Here is a 22079-nt window from a genome sequence, read left to right as displayed (position 1 = left end):
AAAGTAGAAAGGGCTCTGTTGAGATTATTTAAGAAGTGATGGTCAGCATCAGAAACACAGGGAAGGAGAAAGGTATTCTATATAAGGAGTAAAAAGAACCACAATACAAGAGTTTGCAATTGCTCATCAGGGGTCCTGAGGACAGGGTGTCTATGACTCCTCTTGGGCCTGTCTGTGCGTGCAATGACCAGACTAGGTCAGTACCTCTCCTTCCCTATCTCCTGGAGGCACCATTCTTAGGAGTCTGCAGGGCACCCCAACAGACAAGAGCCTTGCTCTGCAAAAGCAATGCTTCACTCCTTTGTCCCAGTCTTATGTATTGTCAGATTCCCCGAGTGCACAGGCTGCGTTCACTCTAGGTGACCTGAGACACAAAAGATGCTAGTAGTTTTCAGTGAGTTAGAAAGAACTTTTATAAGCAAGTGGGGATCTTGTTTGCCTACTAAATGTTAAAGTCCACTCCCACCCCCAGCCCCCAAAACCCTCACATTTCAACATAAAGAAAAAAAAAAGAACCGTATTTGTACAAGAACTGCTCAGAACAGTTTCTCACTCTGGGTTGCTGAAGAGCTATAGAATTTTAGTATGTGTGACCTTCTTGTTTTGGTTCCATGCCTGCTAAAATCTATAATTCCAACTAGTGAAATATGCTCTCTCAACTCTGTGTGTGTGTGTGTGTGTGTGTGTGTGTGTGTACAGCTAGCTAAGAAAACAAGAAATTAACCAAATGTTAGTTTCTGCTTATGGGGCTAACCACTTCCTTATCTTTCCCCTAGTAATCTACTATATTGAGAAGAAAAATCTCAAATTAAGAAGTAACACACTGAGAGGCTCCTTCAAATAATCTTTATGATCATTTCCAAGGGCATGGGAGGTAAGTTCACATTTAAGAAGCCCACTTTGGGGGTTAACTAAAATATTCCTATTAACATAAGTAATATACACATAGTCAAATCCCTGAGCTAAAATTTATTTGATGCCACAAAGGCTTGATAGCAAACCTCTGCAAGCTGCACTGTATAATTTAAAACCCCACTGTGGCCGCTGTCATAGCAACAAATGGGAAATTATTCTAAGACCTAACCACTATGACAATAGTTCTTTTTAAAATACATCCTCAAACACAAAAGAAATAACAAATCATGACAATTGTGTTTGCTAGCTTAATAGGAAACCGTGGCTAACAACCAGGGTTACAATGACTCAAAATTAACTTTAGCTAGCCAGGAAATCCAGAAAAAAAAAAAAGAATTTAACTCAAATACATGATGAAATTTATATGAAAGACCCATAGATAATGATAGTCAGAGCAAGATTAATAAAATTTATTTTCTGGGCAAAATCCAACTAAAATACAAAATAATTTAAAATATGGTAACTAGAGCTTAGAACCAGGACTGGGGAGAAAATGGATCTGTTTTATTTTTGTTATAGCCTCAAAAGGGATTTGTGTTGTCTTTTTTTTTTCTTGATAGTTTCTTTATTTGCATTTCAAATGTCATCCCCTTTCCTGGTCCCCCCACTCCAGGAAACACCCTATTCCATCCCCCATACCCCTGCTTCAATGAGGGTATTCCCCCACCCACCTACTCCCACCTCCCTGCCCCGGCATTCCCCTACACTGGGGCATCAAATCTTCACAGGACCAAGGGCCATCTCTCCTCCCAATAATGCCTGACAAGGCCATCCTCTGTTACATATGCAGCTGGAGCCATGTGTATTTCTCAGTTGGCAGTTTAGTCCCTGGGAGTTCTGGGGGGCGAGGGAGGGGTCTGGTTGGTTCATATTGTTGTTCCTCCTAAGGGGCTGCAAACCCCTTCAGCTGGCTCTAACACCTCCACTGGGGACCCTGCGCTCAGTCCAATGGTTGGCTGGGAGCATCTGCCTCTGTATTTGTCAGGCTCTGGCAGAGCCTCTCAGGAGACAGCTATATCAGGCTCCTGTCAACAAGCACTTCTTGGCATCCACAATAGTGTCTGGGTTTGGTGACTGTATATGGGATGGATCCCCAGGTGGGGCAGTCTCTGGATGGCCTTCCCTTCAGTCTCTGCTCTACATTTTGTATTTGCTTCCATGAGTATTTTGTGTTGTCTTTTAAATATTTTTCAATAACTATAAATAAAACTACACTGGTTTAGAAATGAGAGAAAATCCAATCAGAATGTAGCTGGAAAATATGTTTCAGAGATGCACATGTGTAGAATTGAGTTAGGAAGACACTTAATCTACCCACACCATCTCAGCAAAACTGTGTGCTTCTCAAAACAGTGTGCACTTCCTTCTTCAAGAGCATCTAAGGCTTTAAGGAAAACTAGAACATCTCCTTTAAAATGGAATCTTAGAGCCCCCAGGAATCCCACCACTCAGGAGAAGGTGGGGGAACTGCCCCAAGTCAAAGGCTAGCCTGCTCATACAACAAGATCCTGTCCCAAAAATAACTGGCCAATGGTTCGGTCAGTAGAGGTGTTTGTACACAGGCCTGAAGACCTGAGTTCAATCCTAGATCCCACAAGGTAGGAGATAATAGTTGCCCTCTGCCTCATGGCATGCCGCAGACACGGCTCCTACATAACTGCGCACACAGACACAGAAACAGACATGCACCACTCACATGCCCACCTAATAAACACTGTGATAATAAAATAATAAAATGGCAGTCGCTCAGTAGGCTGTAACTGTGAGGTAAGTCATGGCCTCCGCACAGTAGTGAGTCTTCAGTGGGGTGCCAGCCAAGTTTTTAGAAGTTATTAAGAACCTAAACGTTTCTTCTTGGGGTTTTCTAGTCCCTAGGTCGACTGGAGCTAACGTTCAGATGCTAGGATACCAACAACTGGAAATCATCTCCATCCCTGCGCCCAGCCTTCCCTTCTCCACACCCTGCCACATGCACCAAATGCCGTCAAGTTGCCAGCTACATATGGTCTGTCTGTCAATCCATGAAGAGGAACCCGTTTTACGAGTGTGGGTTCCTGGGGCTCCTGTCCTGCCCTCCTCATCGCCATCAAGACGGGAACATGGGTACTGACTGATAAGTCCTTCGGTTCCAGCTAAAACCATTCACTCCCTAGACCTTCCACCTGTGACTCACCATGTTGTTATTTTGTTATACACACTCCCTGAGGCCAAAATCAGGAAGAGAAGCCAAAAGAAATGGGCAGGGGGAAGATGTCTCCCCCCCCCCACCCCCCATCAAGCTGCTTTTTCTTTTTATTGGACTGAAAAGAGGCTGCCAAGTTCTGATGTCACTAGAATAATCTCTTGGCCTGATAAAAGTAGTATTTTATCCATTAAACACTCGTTTCCCTTGCCAGATTTACCTCCAGCCAGGCAATGTATATGATTACTCGCTGAACAGATACCAAATTATTATAAAACAGAGAATACTAATTGCTGCTGTTCTCATACCACAAAAGCTTAGTAACTGTCAGAAATTTCCCTGGCAAATAGACAGAAGCCAGGATGTATGTTTTGCTATTTACACACTCAAAGGAACCCCTGTAATAATAAGCAGTTAAAACACAAACAAGCAAAACATGACCTCAGCTCCCAGGCACTAATGATGTTACACAGAAGGAAGCATGCTTTAAATACACAAAATAGTTAAACTGTTCAGAATAACTGACTAAATCAGAGCATCACCAGTTGTTCCTGACATTTACCTATATTTTGTTATTTTCTGAAATTTTCTTCAACCTCCAAATGGAAACTATATGATCTTTCCTTGAACTTGGCATTTAAAATCCATGTTTTCACTTGATTTTTATAAGAAGAACTCTGTGTGGAAATCACTCAAGGATCTGGAAGAAAGAGCCTAGCATCCCACGACTCCTCAACATGGTGTTCCTCACCACTGCACAAAACACCTCAGAACACAAGCAAGACTCACTTTTGGCGCGTGACTTCAGAGGGTTTGGTCCATGGTGGTGAGCAGCTCCACCTCCACGGGCCTCACGTGAAGCAGAGCACGGCACTGGATGCCCATGACATAGGAGCCTGTGCTCTCACGCAGCTAGAAAGCAGGGGAGAGAGAAAAGAAGAACCCAAGAACTACATTCTTCACGGGCATGTCCCAGTGACCTACTTTCCTCCAGCAAGGCCCTGCCTCCTCATAGGCCTCTCTGTAGGAACCCATTTTATTAACCTCCCTGCCCCGGCATTCCCCTACACTGGGGCATCAAATCTTCACAAGACCAAGGGCCTCCTCTCCTCCCAATAATGCCTGACAAGGCCATCCTCTGTTACATATGCAGCTGGAGCCATGTGTATTTCTCAGTTGGCAGTTTAGTCCCTGGGAGTTCTGGGGGGTGAGGGAGGGGTCTGGTTGGTTCATATTGTTGCCTCCTAAGGGGCTGCAAACCCCTTCAGCTGGCTCTAACACCTCCACTGGGGACCCTGCGCTCAGTCCAATGGTTGGCTGGGAGCATCTGCCTCTGTATTTGTCAGGCTCTGGCAGAGCCTCTCAGGAGACAGCTATATCAGGCTCCTGTCAACAAGCACTTCTTGGCATCCACAATAGTGTCTGGGTTTGGTGACTGTATATGGGATGGATCCCCAGGTGGGGCAGTCTCTGGATGGCCTTTCCTTCAGTCTCTGCTCTACATTTTGTATTTGCTTCCATGAGTATTTTGTGTTGTCTTTTAAATGTAGTATTTTTCAATAACTGTAAATAAAACTACACTGGTTTAGAAATGAGAGAAAATCCAATCAGAATGTAGCTTGAAAATAGGTTTCAGAGATGCACATGTGTAGAATTGAGTTAGGAAGACACTTAATCTACCCACACCATCTCAGCAAAACTGTGTGCTTCTCGAAACAGTGTGCACTTCCTTCTTCGTGAGCATCTAAGGCTTTAAGGTCAGAGAAATGGATCAGCAGGTAACTCACTGCTCTTGCTCTAAATTCAGATCCCAGCACTGCTATCAGGCAGCTCACAACTACCTGTAAGTCCAGCTCCAGGAGACCTGATGTTTTCTTCTGTCCGCTTGCATTCCCATGCATATATCCACTCATAATTAAAATAAGACATGTAATTATAATAAAGGAAAACTTTTTAAAATGTCAGAGACTTGAAGATTTTTAAGGGGAGCAGGCACTTAGGGTTGAAGAGCATCATTAGGCAAAGGATAGATTGTTTGATGACAGGAAGGTGGTGATGAACTAGTAGCTGTTTATGATAGGGTCATGAAGTTTATTTCTTTGGGGGTCTTAGTTGGGGGGGTCCCCTTAAATTTTTATCTCCCCTGCTGATTTTTGGTATGGAAACTGGGAAAATAAGGCATACCCAGAAAGAAAAGGCCATGAGTGAGACCTGCTTCCAGTGACTAAAGAGGAAGGAGGGTAGCTATATGCACACATAAATATAGAACTGTAAGTCCTTGAGCTGGAGTTGGCTCAGCAGGTCAAAATGCTGGCAGAGCAAACCTGGAGACTGAGGTTCCATCCCAGAATTCACAGATACTCACGTAGAATCATCATTGTCATCATCAATTTAATTTAAGAGTAAAAACCAAATATATTTTCCTGTCTTATAAGAGAAAAAAATATTACTTTGATGATTCAAGATCATACAGTATTGCCAACTATTCTAAATACCTTGTTTGTTTTGTTTGTTTGTTTGTTTTGTTTTGTTGGTTTTTTTGAGACAGTGTTTCTCTGTATAGCCCTGGCTGTCCTGGAACTCACTTTGTAGGCCAGGCTGGCCTTAAACTCAGAAATCCGGCTGCCTCTGACTCCCACCACCGCCCAGCCTAAACACCCGTTATTAACATAAAATGCCGTTTTGTAGGTAGGAGTTATGCACACAGTTAAAAGTACATGATCTGAACCCAGATCGTTTTGTTGTTGTTACATCACTGGAGCTGGCCTTTTACGCTCCATGAGATTTTTCTTTCTCTTGAAATTAAAGTTTAGAAAACTCTGGATGACAAGAGGGGATATGATACTCTTTACATCCAATTTGTTGGAGTAAATATGTAACGAGACGGACAGAAACACAGAAATACTATACCTGCCAAGTACCATCATTTTTGATACTGACAAGTCCAAACATTATGAAACCCAATTTGATCTTCATTTTTGCTCTTTTGTTTGCCTTGTTTTTAAAGACCGTGATTCTGTATATTGCTTAGGCTGACTTACAGGTGTGCACGACCATCCGTGGTTCCCTATTGTCCCTTACAATAATTTTTTTTTAAGCCAGGAAGAATAACTGACATAATGACTATTAATACATTAGGAATCTTACTTGAAATGCATAGAGCAGGCCAAGTAGAAACAGGCTTAGTTTGGAAAACATACTGACTTGGGAACAGGATACACATACATACACACACACACACACACTGTTGGAATCATACTATGTCAAGTATGAGGCCCATCTGCACTATGAAAACATATTTCATGGAACCCTGGCACAAAGGCTCTTAGAGGTCACTGGTCCAGTCTCTCACCCACAAAAGAGACTCTTTATACATCATCATTAGCATATACAAATAGAACAGAAGGATCCACAGCCTTTCAAATGACATGCTGCACATGAGGTGGCTCTATTTGTTGGTCATTTCTTTCCTTTGGAACATAATCTGCATCTGTAATTGCCTACATAAAAAAAGATGTGGGCTGGAGAGACAGCACTTGCTACTTCTCTAGAGGACTTGTGTTTGTTCCTAGCACCCGTATGGTGGTTCACAGCCACCAGTGGTAACTATAGTTCAAAAGCTCTGACAACCTCCTCCAAGGGCACATGCATACATGCATGCAAGCAAAACATTCATATTCCAAAAACTAAAATAAATCTGAAACACAATTTTAAATAAATGAGCCACACATGGCCACTACAGCTGTCCCCAGATCTAATGACACCCTGGCCATAACGGGCTCCTTGGGAGTCAGGGGGATCCTTTCATACCCCATGGCTGTCTGTAAAACATGACCCGTGTCAAGGAGCTATGAATAGAAAGATTTAATAAACTCACAAATGCTGAAAAATACAATGTCTCCTGAGGGGGAAAGATTGGCTAATGTCCAAGGCAAACATCCAGAGAACCCTCAATCAACATTTCTAATAACATAGTACAAACGGCTCCCTCAACAACAGGTCCCCAACAAGTTTTGGAGAAAAACAAAAACAAAACAAAACAAACAAACAAACAAACAAAACCCTTCATATCCATTGCTGCTACTTTGCTTTTTTGTTTTACTGCTTGTGAGATAAATTTCATTCCCCATATTAAGGAATTTCAACGAGCATAAACAGAGTCTCAACGTACGGAGATTGTTCAGACTGGATAGAACTCTTCTCCACAACAGAACTGTGTGGCCCTGTTCTTCAACGTCTCCCGGGGCAGAGCATCTTAGCTCTACTCCCCTCAATTTTTGATAGACTTTCTTTTAAATCAAAAAGCAGTCTCTGCACACAGAGTCACATCTGTGTGTGTAAACATTCTGCTGTTACATTTCCAACCCAACGAGCAGGACCCTATAGTTGAGTTGGTTATTTCTGCTAAATTCTAAGTATTGATCAAGGAACTTCATCCTAAACAGGAAAACCATACCCTAGCTCATATACTCCCTTCTCTATCTTGAAGCTCCTTCCTTCACCTCCAGGAAAATAGAAAAAGAAAGAAAGAAAGAAAAGAAAATGAATGTAGTATCAGAGGATTTGGTATATGGAATTAGAAACAAAGGTAACTGAGTTACCTCCAACTCAGTGTTACATTTATTAAAAAAAAAAAAAAGTCATGGTTTTTTGGTTTTTTTTTTTTTCTAAAGCTATTTTTCTTCTTTTTTTTTTTTTCTGCCAGTGACCATATACCCCAGGTGCCAATAAAATAAATTTCAAAACACACAAAAGACTATAACAATTTGAAACACATGAATAAGTACTGCACACAACAGCATGGGTAAACTGCACAGGGATAAAGACTCGTTCAGAAATGCAGCCACTGTATGACTCTTTCACCAAGTTCAAGTACAGGCAAATTGACCCTATGGCAAAACTGATCAGCAGCACAGCTGTTGGCTGCAGGGGGAGAGGAAGGCTGAGGAAGAACTCCCTAGACAACTGAATGCAACTGGAGCGCTAGAGATGGGACAGTGCTTACCTAATGTACTTACCTAACTTCATTTGGCTACCTGCTGCACACAGGAGTGTACCCTTGGGCACACCTCTGCCTAGATTGGAAAAAGCTCCACACATTGTTTCCACCTGCTTTCTACGTCTCAAGTGGAAGTTGAAGAACTATTTAACAGATGAGGTTGTAGCAATTACACGGGACACATTGTTACAAACTTACAAGACTTCCTCCTTATTTAGAACTTGAAAGGAATCATTTTTGGACCAAAGTAACACACAAACAGGCGCTGGAGGAATCTATAAAAATGACAGCAGCTAACATTTATAGAAGTTTTACTATCTGCCGAATGTTTTACTTTCCTTTACTCATTTAATCCCACTGAGGGAAGATATCCTATCCACTTAATCCCCATTTTACAGATAAAGGATCTAAGGCTAGGTCAAGACCATTGCCTAAGCTCACATAAACAATAAGAGGAGTAGCTGAAAAGCAAGTTCCATGTCAACCCCTTAATTCAATTTCTATTACAGTACCATAAAAATAAGATCAACTCCACAGCTTCCAGCAAGGAAAGGAGCAGAATGTGTAACCTAAGTTCAATAACGTAAGCAGCTTACACACTCATTTTCTCTATTCAACGGCACATCCTTGACATTCAAGAATTGAAAGCGCCTACTCATATTCCAACTCATATACAGCAGAACAAAATGTTCTATAATGGTGTTTTGTTTGTCTGTTTTTTAATTATCCCTGGCTATCAAAATATATTATACAGCAACTAAACCGTGAAGGCAAACAGGCGCTGACTTCAGAGTTTAATCTACTTCTTAAAAGGCATGTCCGGGGTGACAGAGGAAAAGAAGTAAACATGTTCTCAAAGGGGGGATTCTTGATATTCTAAACATGTGGTATTGTAAGAACCTGGTACAGGGCTACATGGGAACGGGAAGAAAAGAACAGCACTATCTACACGATTTTAGATAGCAATAAAACATATCTCAGCAGCCATCAAGCATGCCCCCACATTCAAAATGAGCTGAAAACTGTTCACTCTGTGATTCACATTCCCAGAAGATGAGAATCAATTAACGATACTACCCACAAACTCCAAACCAGTCCTCTGTGAAAAGTACACAAAAAAGGAACTGGGCTAGGAAGCTGAAAAAAAGTCGTTCCCAAAGTATATGGAGGGCAGAGCAAGAGGCGGGCAGAAGGAGATACACCAAAGCTTCTCCACAAATCTGCTCCAGAATGGTTCTGGAAATTCTATTTTCATTTACTTGGGGCTGCTGGCAAGTCGGAATGGCTCAAAATACTAGAAAGCCAACAGAATCGTTTTAAATGCTAACAGAAATGAGAGACGAAATGACTTTAAACTCTATAAGAAGAAGAAGCATAACAAGATCATATGGAAACAAAGCTATAAACTAAAATATGCCCATTCAAACAAGCATTTCATTTCTGCACAGGCAATTGACTTGCCATTAAAAGCCTGACTTTGCTCTCAAATTTTAAATTATTACACAATACACCAGCCCTTACAGGCAAAAGCACACTGTAATACCCTTTCACATATTCATCCAAAGAGCAGTCAAAAAAAACTTACCAAGGCTGCAAATATGTATACGCTTGAACTTAGAAGGAGAGCAGAAAGCAGCGCCTCTCTGTGCTTACACTAGGGTTCGCTTCAGTGCTAAAGCACACCACCACAGCCCTGCCTGTAATAAAGTCCCCACTAGCAGTCTGCCTTTGGGTTGGGCTTTTCTCTTACAAGATAAGCTGTTAAGTCATGCCTTGATTTTAGATCTGCTAACATATGGAGCCTTCTAATGCAGCCTGCTCTCCGCCCCCTCTACTCCCCCTCCCATTCACTACTCAGTGCTGCTCCCTCTCCACGCATACACATACACACATACAAAAAAGGCACTGCAGGGCAGAAATTCCTCAGGTGCTCGCTAATGGAATTCCCAGGGTCTAGGAGCCGCTTCGGGGATCAAGAGATCTCACAGCCCCTGCTGGGGTAAGGAGCAGCGAGTCTGTTCCATTTAATCAAATACAGCATGAATTTTCAGCTCTATTCACTAGCTTGTCTCCAGGGCTCTCAAAAGGCACCAGGCAGCTAGAATCACACACATGTGGCTCTTTTAGGCAAGTATAATTAGTTTGATTTTAAAAAGCCACATTAATAATATCACCTCAGGACCATTATTCAAGGGACAGATGACAATGATACTGTATGTTTTAAGCCTGACAATGGAGGGAGAGTGCCCAAACAATGAGAGAAAACTTGAAGGATTTAAAAACAACAACAATAAAAAACCCACAGCTTTTCATTTCAATGTAACCCAGGATTCCAGTATTTAAAAGTGACGTTAAGTATATTCTTGTGCCCAGTCCCTTAATTTTAACAGTAAACAATTACAGCCCTCCCCTCCTGTGCATAGTGGATGCAGGCCACCTACACAACAAAAGTTTGGATACAATATAAAAGTGTAAATAAAAACAATGTAACATTTTCTAATTCAATCTAGGTGAGTAAAAAAAAATCTCTTGAAAAAAGCATCAGTCATAAATAAATAAATAAATAAACAAATAAAATAGCCGGATATTAAAAACAACTCTTTCAAAGAAGTACAGTTAGAGTTCAAATTCCTATTTGAATTGGTTTTTATTAAGTATTAATGTCATTAAGCTAAAGAATGACTATCTGGTAGGTAACTGTACTGTCCTAGCTATAATTCTACATAGTAGAGATGCTGATCACATGATGTTAACTAATAACACACGTTAAAACAAATTTTCTAACTCATTACCCTTTATATTTTTGATTTCACAAAGATATCGTTTAATTCCTGACATCACTTCCCTAGTATTTTACTTAGAAACAGTCATCAAATTTTAGTCTACTTGTTCTCCAAAGAAACCACCCCAAAGAACAAAAATCCTACTGCCATTAAAAAGAAAAACAGAAAGGGGCTGTCTAGAGAGCCACGAGAGTGCACACACAAAGTGGGAAAACAAGAGGGGAGCATAAGAAGCAGCTACTACACTTTACCTGATCCTGTGGAGCACCACCCTATGACACAAGTTTCTATCCCTGGGCACTGCTCTTTATATATGCCCTGAGGATAGGGGAGGTCCTATCTTAAAGTGAACTTAAAGCCTCCCACAAAAAGTCAAGCCACCTGCAAAATCCGCCAGAGGTAAGGGAGATGCAGGAAGCAACCTACACAAGCTAGATTCGTGTATGTCAGATCCTCCGGTTCTTTGTACTTCCTGCTTGAAAGTCAGTACTGTTTAAGTACTTTGCACAGCAGAGGCTGATGGGAACCACAGCAGTCAATCAAAGCATCCCTAGTGAGTTACTACACAAACAATAGCGCAGCACCTCCAGCAATTGATTTTGCTGGGTGATTAAACCATTCAAAGAAAGATTTTCCAAATACTGTATCCGAGTTTTTGCAAGAAAGTTAAACAATATACATTTGTGTGTTTTATAGAAATATAAATGTTTCTCCTTTGCACACTGCCAAACACACACCCAAGGCACGTCTTTACAAAATGAAACAGGTTTTCTCCATCCTTCTCATATAACTAAAAGTATGTGGCAGTTTACTTCAACATGTGCATAACAGAGACTACAGTATTCAGTGCCTCTCTAAGGTGCTATTTCGAGTTTAACACTAATTTGATATTTTTCTGAAGGTTTTCCTTCATCTTATCCTAAAAGTTCAACCATCTATAGCTCACATTTTCATCTAAAAAGAGACTGGAAAGTTAGAGTTATTTAGAAAGTAAGAGAATGTCTAGAATTATATTAAAATTAAGGCACCTCTTCTCCAGCCACCTACCCACCTCCTTGTGACTACAGTCCTTGAGCTCTGCTAAATGTCTACTGGGAATTGGAGGGGTATAGTATCAGTGAGGAATGGGCTCTGAATTAACTCAGCCTCTTTCATCATTCCTGGCATTGGCCTGAGACAAAATCTCACGTTACCTTTTAGTCCAACCTCCTGTTTCCCAAGGTGTCTGGTTTAGGACACAAAGGCTGTCTTTCTGTTAATGAGGTTCCCTAAATTTGACAGCCCAACTGGGGAACAGCCTGCCCTTAAAACACCTGCCACCCTCTGTGGTCCCGTTGAGGAAAGGCAGGCATTCTGCAGAGAGTTCCTTTCTGGAGAGCCTTCCACCTGATTTGGTGGTGTTGGGGGAGAACAATAAAGCGAAGGGCAAGGGAGTCTATCTATCCCCCTCGGTGATTTATTACTGAAATTCCTAAAAGTGGAGAGAAAGCAACAAAGGTCTGAAGCTGCAGGCTGAAATAAAGAGCGACGTATTTAAAGTATTTAGTAAATGATAATGCGAGCCACAGAAAGCTTTATAGAAGAGAAGGAAAAATACACTCCCTGGGGCTGGGAAGTCACTGAGTCTGTGAAGGCAGAGAAAGATACATTGTGCAGGAAATTTCTCTTGCTTCTCGCTACACATAAATCACTGTCTCTCTCCAGCACTCTGCGGGGATTGAGAGGGAAGACAGAGTAAACTCCCTTGGGAAAAGCGCCGGCGCCCCCTGCTCCTCGCTACGCTGCATCCCACCTGCCCTGGCAGATCACCGAAGAAGACCTCAGCGTGTCACTGACACCTCACCCCGCCTCCTCTTGCGAGGTGGCTCTGCGCGCCCAAGGAAGCGGCGGTGAGCCGGCAGCGGGGCATCCCTGAGCTGCCTTTCCACCCTAGACCCCAGCGCTCTGCAGGCAAGCTGGCCTCCGCTTCCCCAGGACCTCCCGCTCCCGAGCCGCGCGGCCCCGAGCTCTCCCCGGGCCACCCTCGGGGACTCTGCCGAGGGACCCCCGCACCTCTCCGCAGGGCTGGCTAAGCCCCGAGACCTCCTGCACAGCAGCCGGCTCCGAGAGCCACCCCCAGGTCATCCCCCCGCACGCTGGCGGCGGCGGCGGCGGTGGCTGCGATCCGAACGGGCCCCTCCATGCACCGGGCAGGACGGCCGGAGGGCGCGGCGCCTCTCACGCGGGGCGGGGGCACTGGGGCGGCGCGAGGTCCCCGTCTCGTACCGAGCCGCGCGAGCCGGGCACCCGGGCTCCGGGAGGGGAGCTGGGGGGCGGAGTCCCGGGGCGCGCCCCCGCGGCCGCGCTCCTCCCAGCGGAGCGCGCGGACGCCCGGCACCAGAGCCGAGGGAGGAGGGCACCGGCGGAGACGGAGGCGGGCCGCAGAGGCCAGGACTCCCCGGCCCGCGCCCCGCCGCGGGGTGCGCGCGCAGCCTGCCAGATCAGCGGCGGGCAGGGCCGTACCACTGCGCCGAGGGGGGACGCCCCGAGCGCCGGCGTCTGCGCGCCACCTGTCCGCCCGGTCCGCACCGACACCGCTGCAGGCAAGTGCAGCCGAAGGCTCCGGTGCTGCAGACCCGGAGAGGACGAACTGCCTGAGCGAGACACCGAGGCTCCCGTCAGATCTGCACTCACTCTCCCCTCACCTTCGCTCGCCCCGGAGAGACGGCATTCCTGGCCGGTGCACTCTCTGCACGTTCCCGGGTTCCCGCCCATGCCCCGCCCCGCCCCGCCCGCCCACCTTTTGAGAAACCACCTTGTGTTGCTCTTCCATAGTGACCCAGCGGTTGCGATTCCAGCTCCCAAACACGTCCCTTTGCCTTTTCACAAATCCCTAGGTTTAGTTCTTTAGGGAGCTTCCTTGGATTCCCCAGCTCACCCATTTTGCCCTCACTGGGACAGGTGACAAAGTTCTAAGATCGGGAAAAGCTGTGTCGCCTGGTGTAAGCATCTTGCATTTTGGCCCCGAAGTATTAGTCCCAACTCATATGTTGGACCTTTCCCCAAGTTATCTGAGTTCAGTGAACATTAGTTGTCCAAATAGAAAAGGGGGAGAAACAATTCCTATGTTTGTATGTATGTGTGATTATGATATTCTGTGAGAATAACCTACCACTCGCTGGGCATCTTGGGATTGTAACTTTTAACAATAATTAGTATTAGTAGTTTTTTGTTATTTTAATCCCATGTCCAGTTTAACTTCAAAAGGTTTTAATAATGATGATACTTGGTGGTCACAGCTACTCTGTACTGAGCTTCAAAAGAATAAACCCTTAATTTTTTTTGTTTGTTTGTTTTGTTTGTTTGTTTTTCAAGACAGGGTTTGTCTGTGTAGCCCTAGCTGTCCTGGAACTCGCTTTGTAGACCAGGCTGGCCTCGAACTCGAAACCCTTAATTTTGTGCTTTGGTTGGGGTTGCAGGGTCTTTCTGAATACCTTGGAAAGAAAATCAAGTATAAGAAAGAAAAAAATAAAAAAGCCTTAAATCTGGCTTATCCTTCCTTTTTCCTTAGTTTTAGATTATTTGGGTAAAGTATAGAATAAAATATTTTTATTCGGCAAAGACACCTTCCTATAGAAAAGAGAAGATTTAACTAAACTAAAGTCTACACACATAGAGTAGAGGTCTAATAGTGTTCTGAAAAAAAATCCTCTTCATCTCCTAGACACTAGCTCCACTACAAACACTTTCAGCTTCTCTGGGGTTCACCTTGGGCACCTCCCACCCCAAACCTAACAGTTCTGCTCAAATATCACTATGCCCATTGCTACTCAGAATCAAACCTGAGAGACAGCCACAAGCTTGTAGGCTGTTCATTTAATGAACCACTTGTTCATTTGTACATGTATGTTAAAATTATTAAGTACTAACTCCATGCCACCAATAGACACAAGAGTACATAGAAAAATATTACATATCTCAAGCTTCAGAGAACTCACAATCTTATAAACAGACAAGTACACGCCTTCCACACAATGAACTGTGGCATATAAGAGCAATGTAGCCAACTCTGTCTAGAATTTGGGAGTGTGGCTCTTTCCAGAAGAAAAAAAAAAAAAAAGGGATTCCCAAAAGAAGTGACTCTTGGACCTAGCCTCAAAAGGGAGAAGGAACTGGCCAGGTAACAGTGATAAAGAATACAAGGATGACCTCCGCAGGGAGCACGGTGGTAAAGGGGTAAAAGCAGCAAGAGTAATGCAGCTCAGGCAATTCAAGCTCTCTTTTAACTTAAGGAGCCAGGGAAGAAGGGATGAAGGCAGTACAGAAAGAAGCACAAGCCAGGTTGCAAACCACAAAGACTATACCAAGGATACAGGGCTTACTTCCAGGGATTAGGGACTCAATGCAGGGTTTGAGTGAGGGAGAGATATAATCAGATTGTATTTAAAGCGATCATCTAACATTGATACAGGCACAGGTTTGAGGGTTTGGAAGCTTCCTGCTATGGTGTGAGTGACCCCAAGCTTTGTGCGTTGTAGTTTAATACCTTTTGTGAGGTATTAGGATGAAGGTGTATTATAGCTGGTATTTATAGGTGGGTGCTTTGGGGAGTGGTTAGGTTTGGATATTACCCTGGTGACTATGAATGCAGGGAGAGAGACCAGAGAGAAATGTATACATACATTTCTGTCTCTGACTACTCCATTCCTATGCCCCCCTCAGGAGCCTACCTGATAAAGCCCTTAGAGGTCACACTCCAGAACCATGAGCCAAAAGACCCAGTTTGTGGCTCTTTGTTATTAGTAATAGAAAACAAATATGGACTATTGTGCTGCTTTAGAACCAGCCAATCAGAAGAGACTGAACTAGGACTAAAGTAATAATAATAATGGAAATGGGGATAGAGTCTAAAAACACGATAAATTTGGTGTCACTTGGACCATTGAGAACTGAAAAACCCAAAGATGACAATAGTCTTCTAGCTTTGGTGGATTGCAGCCGCACTTTCTAACCCAGTGCTAAGTGGGAAGTTAGCTTGGGTCACAATTGGAGGTAGGCATAACTTCAATCCACCTCTGCAAGCTAGGCCAGTTTCCAGTGGACCCCCCAACCTCTGCAAAACAGTGCTACCAGCTAGGGATCGAGTGTTCAAACACAAGACTCTGTGGAACACACTTAACATTTAAACCATAGCACTGTGGATCCCTCATGCACAAGTTTCTACTGGGTGGCTAAATCCAAGCTAGAGACAAATTTGAAAGTGATGAGTATGCTTTAGGCAGTTTTTCATTATTATAACAAATACCTTACTTAATCAACTTCAAAAGAGTAGGGGAGTTTATTTGGATCACAGCATGGTTGGAATGAGAAGGGACCAATATGTCTGAATACCTGATCCTCAGTTAGTGGAACTGTTTGGGAAAGTTTAGGACTAGTGGTCTTGTTGGAAGAGGTATGTCAAGTGGGCTTTCAGGATACAAAAAGTATGTTTCACTCTGCCTCCTGTTTGTGGATCAAGTTGGGAGCTCTTAGCTATTCCTGCTGCCATGCCTTTGTTCCACCATCATGGTCTCTAAACCTCTGAAACTAAGAATTTTATTTCTTTAAGTTGCCTCTGCCATGATGTTTTGGTCACAATAGAAAAGTAACAATGACAGGAGTTTATAACCAGCCATTGCTACAGTCTTGTGCCAAGGCAGCAACACTTCATGGGCCAAGAAGCAAAACTTGAAAGGGAAGACACTTGGGTTCCAGAATTCTCTTTTAAGTTTTGCTCCAGTTACCAAAAATTTGTCACTGGGTCCTATCTCTTCTTACAGGTGCTACTACCATTCTTTGAGGGGCACTCCATATCCGATCTACAGCTAGTATAGAGTAGTGTTTACATCACAAAAGTTTAAGAAACCACTCAGGACTAACATGGAGTTCCAGAAAGTTCTAGCCAGTGATAGGTCTTTAAACCTTCAGTAACTAAAGCCCCCTAATGAATTTAAAGGAAAGGTTGTTTGGTGAACTCAAGCTGTGGGAATAATGTTTGAGGAAGGTGTCAAAGGCTCAGAACATTCATTAGGATAAATAAGAATTGAAATATGAAATCCAAAAATCAGTCACAAGATGGCTACTGATACTGGAGCCATGGTTGCCAGTGAGGATTATGAATTTATAGTGACAGCCTACATGCCTGTGTGGATTTTCTCCATCAAAGTTTAACTACTCAGGCAGAGAAAACAGAGCAGTCCAAATTTAAAGTTTTCCTGAGGTGTGTGTAGGAAGAGAACACTACAGAGGAAGGGCAAGAAAATAATGAAATCATCAATCATAGAATCCAGACTGTGAGCTGGAAAAGGTTAAGGAAGAATGTAAGACAGGAAGAAAATGGCAGATTAAAGACATGGCTGTTGCTTTCAGGTTTAAAAAAAAAAAAAAGCAGTTATTACAGGACTGGGGGGCAGGGGCAGGGACAAAAGTTCTTTGTTATGATCAGAGTTTACATCTCAGAAGCAGAGGCTTGCCACGTATTGAAGTACATCAGTGGTATTGTCAAATGACTTAGTGTTAAGTTCATCAAAATGGGACAGTCAGGGGACACTGGAATCAAGCGACGGGAGAATGCTAATGAGACCAACAAGAACGTAAGAGATGTACCAGGGTGCTGAGCAATTAGGTGGGAAGGCATTCAGATGCTAAGGCTGTGCATCCAGGGAATTTAAGTCGGACCCGGGTGCTTTGGTGAGACCAAGTAAATGTTAAAACCAAACCACTTAGTTCCCCAAAGATGACAACAAAGACTAACTACAATCAGATTTTAGTTCTACCTCATTTGCTTATTTTCTGGGGCTTTGGGGTTTTGTTTGCTTGTTTGTGTTCTGTTGTCTTTTGAGACAGGGTCTTACTATGTACCCTAGGTGGCCTTGAACTTGTGACCCTCCTGTGTCAGCCTCTCAAGCACTGAGATTAAAGGGGTGCAATACCCATCTCGGTAGTGACTCTACCTCATTCGACTTTGATAAAACCTTTGCTAAAGAGTCTTGAATTCTTAGAATATCATTTCATTGCTTGCCAAGTAGGGATAGCAATAATACCAAGAGTTAATGGGAAATTGAGATGAAGCCTAGAAAAGCATTTAATAGAGAGCACTTACTTGGCTGATAAAAGCTAGACATACTAGTGACTGTCGGGGGCCGTTCTGATGCTTTGATCAGGAATCTCTGTGTGAACGCTGAAGGTCCTGTCTCCAAATTAGTTCTTTCTTGATCAATCAATAAAGATAGCAGCAGCCAATGGCTGGATGAAAGAGGTGGGACTCCCAGATCCGGCAGGCAGGCTAGGAGAGGGGGAAAGAGAGTAGGAAAAGAATTTGTAGTTCTTCAGAGGGAGATAGAGCCACCAGCCATATGAGATCTCTGGTGAAATGGCCATTGCTGGCTTCCCCGATTGGGCCTGAGGTAGCAGGCAGGAGATTCAAAGCATAACTAAGCTAGAGCACATTTAGGAGTGTTGAGCAAGGGAAAGGTAACCGTGGAACTAGCTAAGGACAGATTCAGAGGTGTTGAGTAAGAAGTAAAGAGAAGGTCATGCTAGCAGAGGGAGGCTTTGAAGAGCACAGCCACTGAGCTATAAGACAGGTTAAAATGACCTTGTGTGTGTGTGTGTGTGTGTGTGTGTGTGTGTGTGTGTGTGTGTGTGTGTGTGTCTTTATCTGTGGATCCAAGGGAACCTGGGTGGGAGTTGGTAGCTCAATCCTCCCAGAGCTTAAAGCAAGGTAGTAGAAACTACACACTACAATGACGACTTCAAAAGTTAGATATAATCATTATGGTGTTTATACACTTTGGTAGGTGGCAAGTATTAGTTTAAATATTAGCTCCATATAAGACTGGAACAACAAGACAGAAATGTGAGATCCCTTAACTACATCACACAGCTAGTCAGTGTCAGAGCAGTTATGCAGACCTAGGACATCAGGGTTGAGAGGCTGGTCTTCTACCATACAGTAATTAGTGGCTCATGACAGTAAGAATGCCTTTTCTATCAGCTCAGCTAAATTGTTTATTAGAATTTTTATTGAATATCAAAAATATTCAGCATCCTTAGCCCTCAGGGATATGCAAATCCAAGTGCACAGAAATTCCATCTCATCCCAGTGAGAATGATGATTGTCAAGGAAACAAATGAACGCAAATGTTGGCGAGGAGGTGGGGGGATGGGAGGGGTGGGAGGGAAGAGCCCTTACATATGCTGGTAGCAGCAATTCAACGGATATGGAGGTATTGGTTGGGAATTGGTTCTAATGCTGTGTCTTTTTTCAGCTCCCAAAAGCTATGCTTCTAGATGCTGAGGGTCCCTGCCCCCAGCTGGCTTTGATTGGTAATAAAGAATTGCCATACAGTTAATGGCTGGGCAGGGAGATGGAGGCAGGACTTTTAGATTTCCAGGGCAAGCGACAAAGGGGGAAGAATAGCAGACAGAATAGCCATGATAGGGGAGCAGAGAGATCAGACTTAAGGTCCCACTGACATGTAAGAATCAGGGCAAGTGGCAACAAGGACCACTCCCCTGACTGGGTCTGGGACAGCAAAGATAAAATATAGATTTAGAAAATGTTAACTAAGGATTACCGGAGGGGAGTGTGTGCTAGCTGTGCTGGCTGCAGGGAGGTTCAGGAAGTGTTCAGCCATTGAGCTAGAATTAAATGTCATGCACGCTCTCTCTCTCTCTCTCTCTCTCTCTCTCTCTCTCTCTCTCTCTCTCTCTCTCTTTCTGTGTGTGTGTGTCCTTCATTAGTGAATCCAGAGCTCTTGGGAAGATGCGAACCACATGCAACCAGCCAGGAGCCAGAGCAGATTAACTAGTTACGACTATAAGTATGTGTGAAGGATCTTCAAAAGAGTACAGACAGAACTACCACACAGCCGAGAAAACAGCACACCAATGAACAGACAGAACTACCACACAGTCGAGAAAGCAGCACACCAATGAGCAGACAGAACTACCACACAGCAGAGAAAACAGCACACCAATGAACAGACAGAACTACCACACAGCAGAGAAAACAGCACACCAATGAACAGACAGAACTACCACACAGCAGAGAAAACAGCACACCAATGAGCACAGCTCTATTCACAATAGCTGTGTACCAAATGTATGAATAAACAGTGCCCCCTTTACACACACACACACACACACACACAACATACACATACACACACACAACATACACACACACACACACCATACACACACACACACACAACACACACACACACAGAGGGGTGGACTTTATTCAGCCATAAGAAGAAACAACACTATCTCCCTTCCTTCAGGCATGGGTTTTAGGAAAATGGATTGAAATGGAGGCCATTGTATTAAGCAAAACAAGCAAAACTCAGAAACACAAATATTGCAGATTTTCGTCTCTTTTTTTCCCTTTTGTTTGTGGCTTCTAGTGGGGAAGGGATGACATGAAAGCAGAAGGGATTATTAGAAAGAGAGGTAATAGAGGTGAATTTATATATATTGTAGGCATGCATCGTGTATTAAAGTGTCAGATGAAATCCATCATTTTCTATAATTAATTATACTGATGAAAAGATCTAGCAACTCTGCTTCAGAGATATGCACACATGAGCACATGCACACAGGCATGCATCCAACAGGATTAAAATCAGTATGTTGGATGGGTATCTACACTCCATGCTCATTTCAACATAATAGTTAAGACATGGAAGTAACATAATGTCCACCAGTTGAAGGACGGGTAAGAAATCTGTGGCAAATATGCACAACAGAATACAACACAGTACTTTATATTATCATTTTTTAAATTTATGGACCTCTTGTGTTGTCTTCGTTTTGAGAAAGGATCTCACCGTGTGGCACTGGCTGCGCTAGAGTGCACAGAAATCCACTTACCTCTTCCTCCTGAGGGCTCACCACGTCTGCCATAATAGACTTTCAGAAAGAAAGGTATCCTGTCATTTACAAGGATGTGGGCAGAACTAACTGGAAGAAACCAGGTACAAACAGATAAGTGAAATCTAAAAGTCAGTCTTAGAGAAACAGAGATGAATGAAATACCTGAAATCATCATTTTAATGAAAGAGAGAGTTGGTTTTGCCTCACAGTCTTGGGGTTTCAATGAAGCATGCTACTTGGCCCTGTTGTTTTGGACCAGTGGTGACACAGTTGCATCATGGTGTGGAATAGGTTTCCTTTCGGTGGCTGGGAAGCAAAGAGAAAGACAGGAAGAAGAGGGCAGGAGTTCTAATGTCACTTTTAAGGTCACTTCCCAGTGACCTAACTCCTGTCCACTAGACCTGCCTCCTAAGGCTCCAACACCTCTCAGTAGTGCTAACTGGCTGCTGATCAAGCTTCCATTATATGAGCCTTTGGGCATTCAAGATCCACACTAAGGCAGCCTGTCTTTCAAGGTTGAAGGAGGCGTGTCCAGCTCCTAGCACAGCCAGGTCTCAGGCAAATGACTTCAGTGGAGGAGGAATGCCTTCAAGAAGGAAGGGGAACTTAGCTTCAGCCAAGGAGGGAAGGAAGTGGGGAACTTTTCGAAGAGAGAGGACTGGAAGTAAGAATAGGAGTCAAGGGGTACAGGCAGACGGAGGTGAAGGCTCAGGACCCTGAGTCGCCCTGTGGTTGGAGCAAAGGGTCACAGAGGAGAGGTTACAAAACAAGTTAGCAAGAAAGAGTGGAGCTTTGAATTGTGGGTAAGAGCTCAGGAGTCTTGGCGTCCTAATCATAATAATTAATCTTTACATTTATATTGTATCTTATAGCTTATGAAACCTTAGTTATGTGTTCCTCTTATCTAGTAGGAATACAAAATTTACTCTCTGAAATTTGATACCAACTCAGATTAATGTCATGAGCCTTTGGAATATTCTTGGGCTACAAATGATGGGGGTGGGGTGGCAACTATCAGAAGGTGCCCCAGTTAGTGGCAGTAAGTATGGTCAGAGGTGATCATTACCGGATTGATTCAGTCTGTTAACGGTATACTGTCTAAACAGCAATTTCTCTTGTTTGGCTCTTGGCCATGACTTTGGATTTTACTTGATCTTATTTATATAAAGAAAAAAAAGCATTAATCAATTTAAAGCTGAAAAGGGGGAAGGGAAAATAACCATAAGTCAATTGGTTTATGGCCTTCCTTTTTCACTCTTTGCTGAAAGTACCAAAGTTCAAAACAACAGCGAAACCCCACAGT

The 22079-nt window shown here is 43.4% G+C and overlaps 1 protein-coding gene across 10 annotated transcripts in view; it reads right to left on the bottom strand.

The window, feature by feature from the left end:
* Cdon (cell adhesion molecule-related/down-regulated by oncogenes) overlaps positions 1-13219 on the bottom strand; it is an 86125-nt gene extending 72906 nt beyond the window's left edge. For 5 of the 10 annotated variants that reach the window (XR_379126.4, XM_006510507.4, XM_006510512.4 and 2 more), the window contains exon 1: positions 12932-13018. The gene's annotated coding sequence lies outside the window, so the exon portion shown is untranslated. Of the gene's footprint in view, positions 1-3886; positions 4010-9681; positions 10622-11130; positions 11276-11305; positions 11900-12931; positions 13019-13144 lie in introns of those variants that run through there. The other 5 variants (XM_011242581.3, XM_006510508.3, XM_006510511.4 and 2 more) reach the window with 5 other exon arrangements.
* Positions 13220-22079: the final 8860 nt, after the last annotated feature.

This window comes from Mus musculus, chromosome 9 (assembly GCF_000001635.26).
Source record: "Mus musculus strain C57BL/6J chromosome 9, GRCm38.p6 C57BL/6J".
In the NCBI taxonomy this organism is placed as follows: Eukaryota; Metazoa; Chordata; class Mammalia; order Rodentia; family Muridae; genus Mus; species Mus musculus.
This window is presented reverse-complemented; position numbering and strand designations above follow the sequence as displayed.